This window comes from Cupressus sempervirens, chromosome 11, assembly GCF_028749045.1.
Source record: "Cupressus sempervirens isolate cs-2001-9-10 chromosome 11, ASM2874904v1, whole genome shotgun sequence".
NCBI classification, from domain to species: domain Eukaryota; kingdom Viridiplantae; phylum Streptophyta; class Pinopsida; order Cupressales; family Cupressaceae; genus Cupressus; species Cupressus sempervirens.
Genome location: NC_143128.1, coordinates 653,412,854 through 653,426,473, shown reverse-complemented (window position 1 = coordinate 653,426,473; position 13,620 = coordinate 653,412,854). Strand labels below are relative to the sequence as shown.

The 13,620-nt window shown below is 36.4% G+C and overlaps 1 pseudogene; it reads left to right on the top strand.

Moving 5' to 3' along the window:
• The first annotated feature begins 131 nt into the window (after window positions 1–131).
• LOC149531467 (dehydrogenase/reductase SDR family member FEY-like) lies at window positions 132–10,356 on the top strand (annotated as a pseudogene).
• Window positions 10,357–13,620: the final 3,264 nt, after the last annotated feature.

Below are 13,620 nucleotides of genomic sequence, written 5' to 3'. Positions count from 1 at the left end.
AGATGGCAGAGACAAGCAGTTGTAGACAGAGGCACAGGATGCTGCCACATGGCAGATCCTGTGGTGCCCGTATTCTCGCAAAAATAAGATGCACGTTGGTTAAATAATGTGAGAAAGCGGGCTCGTGACACATGGCAGTGGGCCTGCCCAATAATGATGTGGCAGATGTATGTTTGGGCAACCAATCAGTTACTGCCACATGGCAGTCGGTCAACTGGAGGTTGACCCCAGATTCAAAGGGTCAAGGCAATATTGAGGAATTAAAAATAATAATATTTTATTATTATTTTTGTTAAAGATTTGTTTACAAAATGATTTTTAATCATTTTAAATGCACATCAACCTTTTTAAATTCAAAAGGGTTATATTTTAAAGTTTTAAACTTTAGACTCATTTTTAAATTTTTCAAAAAATTTAAATGTTAAGGATGCAGACTTGGGTTTTGTAACAGAGGAGCATTTTTCAAATCGACTTTCTAGGAATTTCTGGGAGGCTAGATATGCACTCCAATATACTACCGAAATCGGGAAGATCTAAATTTTCCAAATATGAGGTTGGTTTTTGCACAGGTAGCAGTCTGTTTGAGCTACAAGAAGTTTTGTCTCAGGTACTTGAATTCAATTGTATTCAGACCAGGAAGTTCAGATTTTCTTTCTAAACATGGTGATGACCTGAATGTGGTTGAAAGATAGTTGAAATGCAATTTGGGTTGAATTCTGATAGTGTTCATTCAGTAAAAACTAAAATTTCACCAGCATTTCACTGGGAAAATCAGATATTTTGGTGACTCAACAAGTTTTCATCATTCAGAAATAGACATTTGCAAATCAGTTGCAAGAATTGATGAAAACAAAGATCAGATAAAAGGGGAGAGAGATTAGAGAGAGTCTTTTTATTTGGAAAGGAGGGAATTTCAAGTGGACACTTGTCATCTTCAGAATAGATTCGGGAATTCTTTCTTGTCTATATCTTTCTTTCTCTTATACATTGTAGGGGTTCCAGTTCCTTGGAAGAAATCTGCTCATGACTGTGATACCAGAGTTTGGATCTAGTTCTTGATGCATTCCCATGACTATGACCACATTCTTTAGCAATATTCTTCTTGTATGAACAGCAGTAGGAAGATAAATACAGATAGTTCAGATCTATTAGGTTGTTTCATGTCTTTCATTTCATGCATACAACTGTACAATTTCAAGGAAATAATGCAAAGAGCAACAGATGATGAAGTTTCAGTTGAATCTTGTCTCCATTCTCATTGAGTCCATTTCATCTTTCATTGTAGACTCCCACTAAATCTTAGTATCCACTTGCACAGCTTCATCATAACTTTCAGGTTCACCAGCATCAGTAAGTAAAATAGAATACAAAGAGGGAGAAAACCTTTGTGGAGGTCTAATTGGCCTTGTTGACCGTCTAGCATTCACTGGTGTGTGTGGTATTTGTTGTTGCAGTTGTTGCACATCATGAGGAATGGTTGGAACATCAGCTTTTGGAGTATCATCCAGCACTACATAATCATCTTCTTTCTTCTCATGTTGCTGCAACAGATCTTTGTACAACATTTTTTCATTGAATATGACATCCCAGCTTCTTATAATTTTATGATTTTCAAAATCCCAAAGCCTATAGCCAAATTCATTAATGCCATATCCAACAAAGACACATTTCTTTGATTTAGCTTCTAGCTTGGTTCTATTTTCAGAGTCTATATGAGCAAAAGCTTCACAACCGAAGGTCTTGAGAAAAGAATAACTCACCTTCTTACCAGTCCATGCTTCCTCTGGAATACCACAGCCCAAAGGAGTAGAGGGTCCTCTATTAATCAAATATACTGTAGTATTGATAGCCTCTACCCACATGTGTAAGGGCAACCCAACATGCAACCTCATGCTCCTTGCGCGCTCCATTATAGTCCTGTTCATGCGTTCAGCCACTCCATTTTCCTGTGGAGTCCTTGGAACAGTTTTTTGTCTACGAATACCATTAGTGGAGCAATAATCTTCAAATTCATGACTGCAATACTAACCACCATTATCAGATCTAAGACATTTTAATTTCTTACCAGTCTCATTTTCAACCAAGCATTTCCATTTCTTACAAGTTTGAAATACATCAGATTTCTGTCTAAGGAAATAAACCCATACTTTTCTAGTTGCATCATCAATAAATGTAACATAATAATGAGAGCCACCAAGGGAAGATACCTGAGCTGGTCCCCATACATCTGTATGCACAAGCTCTAATTTCTCCTTTTTGTTTTCCTTCCCAGTCTTTACAAAACTCACTCTCTTTTGTTTTCCATACACACAACTTTCACAGAAATCCATATTCACACATTTTAGACCTGGTAAAACTTTCTTTGAATGAAGTACTTTCATACCTTTCTCACTCATGTTCCCAAGTCTATTGTGCCACAACGCTGTATCAGAATCTACAGCAGCTATTTGTTCTCCCTGCTCAACTGCAGTAATTGTTCCTGAATATTCATTTTTCTCTGAAACAATCAAAGTAGAAGGAACAATATGACCTGTACAAAGATATAAGGTGCCTACTTTCACACCTTTTGCTACTACAAGGGAACCTTTTGAAACCTTCCAATTTTTATCATTAAAAGTAACCACACAACCCTCATCACCGAGTTGCCTACTGAAATTAAATTCCTACTCAGCTTTGGAACATGTCTTACCTCATGTAGTAGCCAATGATTCCCATTCTGCAACTTAATCTTAATTTTCCCAAAATCCCCTTGGACATAATCAATGAAATAACCTCTATGAGGTGTAGCATGAAAAGAAGCACCGGAATCTAAAACCCATGAATCATCAACACTCTCTAAAGACAGAAGCAAAGAATCCTCTTCGGATTTGTTACTTACCACATTTGCCTCTTTGTCTCCATCTGATTTATCTCCTTCATTTTTCTTTCGAGTCCAGCAATCTTTCTTTTTGTGCCCTGGTTTCCCACAGTACCAGCAATCATTTGGTCCTCTCGATTGAGACCTCCTCCCCTTTGACTTTCCTCTTGATTTTCCATGATTTCCAGAGTTACTTCCACTTTCAGTCATTCTGCCCCTGCTTTGTGCATTTAAAGCACTTCCTGATGTAGATCCACCTAAGGATTTTCTACGATTTTCCTCACTTAAAATAACACCGATCACATCATCATATTTTAGGGTACTAGATCCAGGAACAGAATTACTCACCACCATTACCAAGCCATTCCAGCTTTCAGGCAAAGAACACAAAATCAAGAGAGCCCTAATTTCTTCATCAAAATTGATACCCACAGAAGATAATTGACTAGTAATAGTATTAAATTCATTTAAATGATCTGCAACAAATCCACCTTCTGCCATTTTCATATTAAATAAACGCTTCATGAGAAATACCTTATTTGAAGCGGAGGGCTTTTCATACAGTGTCGCTAGGGTTTTCATCAAATCTTCTGTCATCTTTGCTTTTGTAATATTAAATGTCACCGATGGTGCCAAGCATAACCGAATGCTTCCAAGTGCCTTTCTATCCAAAAGATCCCATTCAGCCTCTGACATAGTTCCCTGATTCTTGGCTTTTCCTTCCAACGGCTTCCATAAATCCTTCTGATATAAATAGTCTTCCATTTCCATCTTCCATAACTGGAAGTTCTACCCATTAAACCTGTCAACCCTCAACTTACCCTCATCTGCCATTGCTCCCACTCAACTGTGAGACTCCCACTTAACCATGAGACTTTCCTACAGAGGATAACTAAAAGACAACCTTGCTCTGATACCACTTGTTAGGATAAACCACGGAGAGAAATAAAAACTACATGCAAATATAACCAATAACAAAAAAATAATAGAACATACAGAAATGAACACAAAGCACCAAGATTTAACGTGGTTCACCCAATCCCTGGGCTACGTCCACCAAACAGCAAGTCCGATCTTATTACAATCCAGTGATTACAACCTGATTACAACCCATAATCCTTTACAGCTCAATACCGCCGCAAGAACCAATTTCGTATCACCACACATGAAAAATACCCAACCCTAAGCCCTTTTTATACAAGTATTAAACCGCTTTAGGGTTATAACATGTCAGCCATATGTCGGCCATAATATGTCGGCTACCATGTATGTACAGTACTTTCCTGATCAGTCACCACAATCTAACAATCTCCCACTTGGGGACTGATCAGGCTCCACACTAAACAACATGATCAACTACAGGGTCACTTAGTTTTTGCTGCTACATATCTGAGGGTTTGTTGAAATCAACATTATCAATCAAACGATCTTTACTTTTTATGTTGAAGGACCTAAATGTGTAACCCTCACTCAGCTTGTGAATGTCATAAATCTGCATTTAGCTACTGTAGGTCCATGTCATGTCATGAATTATTAGGAGATATAAGGGGTTTTCATCTACTTAATAGATTCAGGAATAGGTTTTTGCACTAGTACAGTATCATTTGAATCTGAGGTCTACCCGCCTAGGTTTAGCAGAGCCTGAAGTAGAAGAAGGGTCATGCCTTATAGTTGGCCTATTGTCAGAAATGGCATGTTGAAAATGGGAGTTAGCTGCCCCTAGCTATGTCACTTTCTCAGTGGGATAATTGAAAACCCTCCAACATTTTCAAACACCAAAAAAATGGTGACTCTGTTGGGGACTATATTGAATCAGATTTAAGACAAACCTTGAGAATTTAAAAGAAGAGATTCAGTACAGCAGAAGAAGTGCATAAAGGATTTGCAGTAGTAGGTTATCTAATGTGTTTTCCAAGTCTCTTACTCAAATATCATGCACCCCAGTTGAGCTTTATTCATGGACATCAGTATGTTGTAAAATTGGATGAAAATTATGTGCTATAACTATTATAGGTCTATCTTCATTCAGTTCAGTTTGCAAGTGCTGTTGAGAAAGTCCAGAGTCAAGAATTGATTTATAAAGTATATTTTCTTTTCAAGGTGTTATTGATCTGCAAGTATCTCCTACATTGAAGGTCTGGTTCAGATTTTTCAAGTGACAAATTATGTTTTATTTCTCACATAAGTGAGTGATGACTCTCAAATCTCTGTACTAGTTGTTCCTAGTTGATTTCATTACAAAATTTTGAAGGACTTTCAGTTGTATGGACAGATCTAAAATTGTTGATAGTTTCTTGGAATGGAATTCTAAATTCTTGATAAGTTTTAAAGTGTTGTTTGAAATCTGCTATTATAAAGAATTGAAGTGTAAAAGTAGATCACAGCAGTGATCTCTTTATCCTCTTGAAAGGAGGTGGTGGCTCTACAAAATTTGACCAGTGGTGTGAAGGAATCTTTGTCTTGCACCTATGCCAAACTAGCAGATCGAAGTTTAGCATCAACACTTGAGGTATTTTGATTTTCATGTTTCTTTTCATGAAGGTCAAGTGTTTAAAAGGGTTTCCTCTATTCAGTGTTTTTTAGCACTAGGATAAAGAGATAGAAATTTCATTGTCAAAATGGATTCAGATTGTAGATCTGATAATACTCTGTCAAGCTATGAAGAGGTACATGAAAATTTGTTTATGTTGTATGGAAAGCTTCATAGTCAAGTCATTTCTTCTATCCAAAGGAATGTGGGAAGTGCAGATGACTTAGATGCAATTCAAATTTACATGCAATTCAAGTTGGAAATCTTAGAGCTTCCCATTTCAGCAAGACCTAGTGAATTATCATGGGCTTTTGTGTTTTTATTAGTCTTCATGCCTGATTCAGTACATTGGATAGAAAAAGCAAGATTTGAAAAGATCAAATACTTTGAGAGAGTATTTAGAGAATGTGAAGGCTATTTAGAAAAGAATGGTTACTGTATTGTTGAAATTGAAAATGTTGATAGTCATAGTGAAAGTGATGAGTCCTATGACAATATGTTTGAGAATGAAAAGAGTTATAACAGTAGTCTTGAAATATCTTCCTGCAATGAAGTTGAATGTAGCGACGCATCTAATGTCTAGATGTGGTGTAGGGAAGAGGATATGTATTGTGAAAGTACTACTAATTGTTCAGATTGTATGACTAATGGTGTCACTATTATAAGTTCTTCAGATTATCTGGGAAATAATTGCAATCAAGATGAAGAAGTTTGTGAAAGAGATCTGTTGAATATTAATGAGGTCTTAGCCTTGTTACAACATGAGTTTGAAAGGTATGTATCAATGTGTGATTCAACCTTGCCTTTATTGGTGCGTGCATCTCGTAAGGATGATGTAAGGTATGATGTATACCCCTATGTTTGTTCTCCTGCATATCAACATGGTTATTCTTTTGAAGACTTTTAGCATAAGCATGAAGATTTGTTTGAAGAAATGAAGACCAGTAGAGATGTATTTACTACTGTCATGAGTGATGTTAAATCAGATCTATGTTATAGAGATGATAACAAGAGGTTGTTGATATCTTTTGATTTTGATTTAACATTTAATGAAGAAATTCCTATGATTAATGTTACTAATGATGATGAGAGATCAGTTGGTTTTTTATCTAATCTAGATGGACTATATGATAGTAATCTGCAGTTACTTGAGATGAGATTTGATGATTCATGCAATAAAGTGAATACTAAAAATGGTACACATGAATCTATAGTTAAATCTTCTCTACAGGTTGGTGAGTCTTATGCTAATGAGTTTGATGCATTCACAAGTATCTCTAGCAATTCCTTTGATAAAAATATTGATGCTAGTAGACTTCCTGCTGATGAGAATTTTAATAAAGATTCTTTTCATATGTTTGATGAACCTTTGTTTGAAGACTATGATGATAATTTTTCAGTAAGTTTCAGATTTAATTTGGTATGTGATGACATGATACACGAAGTTCATTTAGATCCATTGTATTTTTTGAAGCCGGAGGCACAAGGTGAGTTGCAAGCCTTTAATACATGCAACTTGGTGAATGATGTAGAATATGAAGTCTTTGTGTTTCCAATAAGCGTGCACGAATCATCGTTGGATTTTGATTCTCATTTCAGTTTGTGTAGTCATGAGCATGCTGATGCTTTTTCTCATAGTGAGCATGAAGATGAAATAGTCTTTGAATTTTATATGCACTATGAGAATGAAGGAAGTTATTTTGTTTTGCCAAGTTATTTGTTTCAATATGCTGATCTGATTGGTGAAACAAATGGAAATGAGAATTTTAGTTTACCTTAGGGAGATGTAAATGAGAATTAGGTTTATGAAAGAGGTAAGGAGTTTTGAAAACTTTCCAGTAGCCTAGGGTCATTGTGTGTACATAGTTAGAGTAGTCTCTTGTTTTCAATAAAGTTGTTCGAGAGAGTTTTTGCTGTTAGGTGTGTGGTATGCTTCTCCTAGAGATTTAAAATCTTGCCATGCCCGCAAGTGGCATCCATCCCTAGACAGAGTTACTGTTGGAGCTCAAAATTGCTTTCTCATTTTGAGCATCCATTTAAAATTTTGAATCAAGTCAAGCCTATGAAAGCCCCATAAATGCAAATGTAACTAGTTGTACCTATAAGGCGCCAGAGGTGTTCAATGTTTCTAACACCCTCCATTCAACATGTTCTCCCATTCCATGAAGTTAAATCATCATTCTGAGCTATTTGGTGAAACCCTGTTTTTAGCTAATGTCATTTCTGCATTTTACCCTAAGTGTCAAACAACGATAGGAGGCTATGTTTGTAATTAAATAACTTGCACCCAGAAATGTTTTAGGACTCACCACTTTGGGAGTTTCTAGTATCCATACTCGAGAGCCTATGTTTCATATTTTGAGTCATTTTGAGTTCGTTTGACTAGGTTTTGAATTCCCCAAAGTTGGTAGTTTACTATTTTCATACTTTTGCAATTTGCACATAATTCTGGGAAGCCCTGTTTGATGAGATATAACTTTTGACCAATTGACTAAAATGAGAAAATTCCTTTTGCATTGCATTGTAGATGTCAGAGACTTGTTACGTTTCAAGTTTTAGCTCTTGACGAATCCGTTTGATCAATTTTTCAATGTGATTCTAAACGCAATTTATAACTTGTTAATTGGTGTCAACATTTGCAAATTTGTTAGTACCCTTGTTCGTGGCATTATAACTTGAAATCTGTGATTGGAAAGATCAAATGGTTTGTTCCCATGTATTTTTCACTTAAAATACTTTAAGTGTGCTAGTTTGTAAGTCATGATGAATCCATTCACATACTTTTCCAGGTCAATTTCTTTTGCCAAAATCACTATCTTGCCATTGTTCCAATCTGCAAAATCTAAGTGGCCTACTTTGAGCATTTGCCATTTGCATCCTATTATTCATCATCAGCCCAAATCATAGATCCATAATTTCCTCATGACAGAGAACTAGCATCCCAGTTTTCATTTCCCCATGTGCTCATTTGCCTAGTTTTCCAAGCCAGTTCCAAGTCCAATTTATTGCTTTCTGACATGTTTTTCTGCAGGTGATTTCTGAGAAGACAATTTTGACGGAAAATATCTTTTGACTGGGAATTTTTCATGAGACGAGATCTGACAAGGTGAAAATATATGAACAAATAATCAGTGTGCTAATTTTCAGAACCCAGTCAGGTGTTCGGGTCAGTTTTTAAAGCCAATTGACAAGCCCTGTTAGTAGAAAGTGACAGTTTGCAGATCAATAGTTAAAATGAGTTTTATTTGATCGTTCAGTGATCAAACTTGATTCTAATCAGTTCGAGATGATCAATAGGTCAGTTTGGAATATCAGTTGTCTGAAAACAAAAATAATCTTAGCTGGACCCACTTTGGGGTCTGACTGATTCCATCAAACTTATAAGAGGAAAGGATGATTATTCACCTAGCAACATAGTCGAAATTGATATTCACTGCTTCATGACATTTAGCCATCTGATATCTAGGCCATGACCTATCTTAATCTTATGATTGGATCAAATGGAATAGGAAAAAGCCTTTTTAGTATGTGCAATTGCACTAAGCCTTGTTGGAGAAACTAAATTATTTGGAAAAGCATCTTGTATTGGTGATTATGGAGAGGAATTGAATGGAGTTGACATTGCAAGGTTAAGAATGACATGGAAACTAGAGGCTGCACAATGGTGATTCACTAGCTCTATAAATCAAATAAGCTAAATGAAGCTTATGGACTCCTTGATAAGATGGGCCATAGGAGCATTTATATTAATGTAATCAAAAGTAGAGCACGCTTGATCCAATCTCAAAACCTTGAAGCTTTGAGCCACAGCTCTATATAAAGATAGGGATATCAAATATATCACTTTCAAACAATCTTATTATGATCTCTTGGGCTCAAGATCTGATGATTGTCTGAACAGGTAGAGAGTGATGCAAAACAATGCAGCAGTTTTCTGCACTCTGGAGACTTTGGAGGAAGGGTGTAGGTTAATTAATGAAATATGGAAGAGTTTCAAAGATGTCAAAATAAAAAATAGGAGTCACATATGGAATTCAGATTTGATAGAAACAATTGAATTAGAAAGCCTTCTTGGTGATGCCTGTATCACCATTGCACTTAGCAGAGGTTAGAAAGGGAAACAGAGGGAAGTCTTCTAAAGCAGATGTTATCTTTAAATACATGGAATGATGTCTAAACAGAAGGGAATGATGGAGTTGGATCTCCTTTCCTTGATTCTGTTAGGAATTTTGCAATGGCATGGAATGCCCAACAAGGTACTTTAAATGTTCTCATCAACAATGTAGGCATTTTCTCGATTGGAACACCTCAGGAATTTTCTAAAGATGGCTTTGAAGAACATCTGCAAGTGAATCATCAGTCACTAGCACTACTTACACTTTTGTTGCTACCCTCTCTAATCAAAGGTTCTCCTTCACGAGTAGTGAATGTCAACTCTAATATGCATCAATTAGGATTCATGCATCCCGAGGACTTGAATATTACATCTGGAAAGAGGAAATACAGTAGTACTGCTAGTTATTTGGGAAGCAAACTTGCAGAGATTATGTTTAGCGGCGTGCTACAGAAAAAACTACCTTCTGAAGCGGGTGTTAATGTAGTGTGTGTTTCTCCGAGGGTAGTTATGACAAATGTAGCACAGGATTTACCATCAATAATTCAAACTAGTTACCACCTGATTCCATATTTTCTTTTTAATGCTCAAGAAGGTGCAAGAAGTGCACTGTTTGCTGCAATTGATCCTCAGGTTCCAAAATTTTGCAGTGCTCTAAGGGATTATAATTGGCCAGTTTGTCCATATTCTTCAGGGGAGTGTCGCCCTGCAAATGCTTCAGTAGAAACACACAAGTTAGAAATGCAGTCAAAGGCATGGGAGTTTAAAAAAAAAACCCAAGCAGATTGCAAGAGAAGCCACATGCAGTCAGTGCTAAGACAAGAAACTCCACTATTGCCAAAACAACAGAGATGACTCATGCCATGAAACAAGCCTCCCACTGTGTTACAAAGAGGAAGCAAGTCCTTCGAGTGTTGAAGGAGATTGCAAACAAAAAGGACCTATCCACGCATAGAGATAGGGGCGACCAAAGAGCACTCCACACAAGCAATCAGCTCCAAAGACACCCAATGCCTTGGAAGGAATAGAAAGGCATCTTTTAAAATATATCTCACGCAGGCCTAAAAGTAGAAAAATAGAACCCTCCACGCTGAAAATGAAAAGAAGTTTCAAAACAAGTATAAAAGGAAATTCGCAGGCAGTGAGGGGATATAAAGTGGAGACCACGCAGGCAATAAGGAAGAACCCTGCGCAGATAAAAAGCAATAGAAAACATAAATGGTACTCCACGCATTTGAAGGAACAAGTCACATCCACATTTTGAAAACTATTGGAGCAAGGTTGTATGACCAATATCCCACATTTGTCACATTTGAAAGTTTTTAAAAGTTTAAATACAAATTCAAGCAATATGAGTTGTGTCTTAAGAGACATGCCTTTTAACGACGACAAAGAAAGAGGTGGGCCCCTTGCGCACTGGATGTTTCTGTCAATTGTATGATGATGTCAGCAGGGTCTGATGAAATATTTTAAATGAAGATGCATCAAGGGTGACATGGCACTGGGAATAAAGATTGCGTTAGACGATGACACGTGGTAGGATCGACCGTGCCTGCTTCCCCGCAAAAAGAAGTTGCGCCCAAGTTAAATAAAGTGAGAAAGCGAGATTGTGCCATGTGGCAGCACGAGACCCGGATGTGATGAGATGGCACAGACAAGCAGTTGCAAAAAGAGGCACAGGATGCTGCCATGTGGTAGATCCTATGGTGCTTGCATTCCCACAAAAATAAGATGCACGTTGGTTAAATAATGCGGGAAAGTGTGCTCGCAACACATGGCAGCAAGCCTGCTTGTTAATGATGTGGTAGATGTATGTTCAAGCAACCAATCAGATACTACCACGTGGTAGTTGGTCAAATGGAGGTTGACCTTGGATTCAAAGGGTTAGGGCAATATTGAGGAATTAAAAATAATAACATTTTATTATTAATTTTGTTAAAGAATTGTTGACAAAATGATTTTTAATCATTTTAAATGCACGTCAACCTTTTTAAATTCAAAAGGGTCATATTTTAAAGTTTTAAACTTTAGACTCATTTAAATTTTTCAAAAAATTTAAATGTTAAGGATGTAGACCTAGGTTTTGTAACAGAGGAGCATTTTTCATATCAACTTTCTGGGCATTTCTAAGAGGCTAGATATGCACTCCAATATACCACTAGAACCGAGAAGATCTAAATTTTCCAAATATGAGGTTGGTTTTTGTGCAGGTAGCAGTCTATTTGAGCTACAAGAGGTTTTGTCTCAGGTACCTGAATTGCAATTGTATTTAGACCAGGAAGTTCATATTTGATTTCTAAACATATTGATGAACTGAATGTGGTTAAAAGACAATTGAAATGTAGTTTGGGTCGAATTCTGATAGTGTTCATTTAGTAAAAACTAAAATATCACTAGCATTTCACTGGGAAAATTAGATATTTTGGTGACTCGGCAAGTTTTCACCATTCAAAAACAGACATTTGCAAATCAGTTGCAAGAATTGATGAAAACAAAGATCAGATAAAAGGGGAGAGAGATTAGAGAGAGTCTTTTTACTTGCAAAGGAGGGAATTTCAAGTGGACACTTGTCGTCTTTAGAACAGATCGGGGAATTCTTTCTTGTCTATATCTTTCTTTCTTTGATACATTGTAAGGGTTCTAGTTCCTTGGAAGAAATATGCTCATGACTGTGATACCTGAGTTTGGATCCAGTTCTTGATGCATTCCCATGACTGTGACCACATTGTTCAACAATATTCTTCTTTTATGAACAACAGTAGGAAGATAAATATAGATAGTTCAGATCTGTTAGGTTGTTTCATGTCGTTCATTTCATGCATATGATATAATTTCAAGGAAATAATGCAAAGAGCAGTAGATGATTAAGTTTCAGTTGAATCTTGTCTCCATTCTCATTGAGTTTCAATGTTTTACAATCTTTGAACAAAGAGCTTAGGTCATAGTTGCAGTCCCCTAAGACTGTATGTTGTTTCATTGTTGTTGATAATTTAAGGAATTGTGTAAATGCTTCATAGAAATCAATAGGGTTGCAGATTTATTGAGGAGGATATCAGGTAAGAATGAGATTTAAACTGAACATAGATGTCTATTTACAAGTTAAATAGATAGATCTATATTTGAAGATACACATATGTCTCAGATATTCATATGTATGTTTGTGATCCATGAATTTTCCCAATGGACTAGGCCCTGATCAGCTATAGGGTCACTTAGTTTTTGCTACTGCATATCTGAGGGTTTGTTGAAATCAACATTATCAATCAAATGATCTTTACTTTTTATGTTGAAGGACCTAAATGTGCAACCCTCACTCAGCTTGTGAATGTCATAAATCTACATTTAGCTACTGTAGGTCCATGTCATGTCATGAGTTATTAGGAGATATAAGGGGTTTTCATCTACTCAATAGATTCAGGGATAGGTTTTTGCACTGGTACAGTATCATTTGAATCTGAGGTCTACCTGCCTAGGCTTAGTAGAGCCTGAAGTAGAAGAAGGGTCATGCCTTATAGTTGGCTTGTTGTCAAAAATGGCATGTTGAAAATGGGAGTTAGCTGCCCCTAGATATGTCACTTTCTCAGTGGGATAATTGAAAACCCTCCAATGTTTTCAAACACCAACACTAAAATTGTAGGCAAATCAATCATTTTGCACATAGGTGTCCCAACAAACCAAAGAAAGCCCACACAATGGAGATAAATGGAAAAATACAAGAAGCACAAAAGTTTTGGACAAAAGGACAAGAAAACATGTTACATATTGGAGGATGAAGAGAATGAATATGATATGGATGGAGAGAACAATAATGAGGAAATAATCCTTGTTGTTGTGAAGGAAGAGTTTGCTACTAACATGAATGATATCGATCGGGAGAAAGCATTAATGTCAATAATGAATAGGAATAGTGATTGGATCATTGATCATGACTAGAGACAAGGATAAATTGTTGACAATGAGCAGTGCAATTGAGGATCAATCAAGTTTTGAAACGGACCATCTTGTACAATCAGAGAAAAATATACAATCACTTTAACCGATGATATTATTTATGATGATGTTTATTGGGAAAATGGTTTATATTATAATTTATTGAGTGTTTCTCAATTGAATAACAAA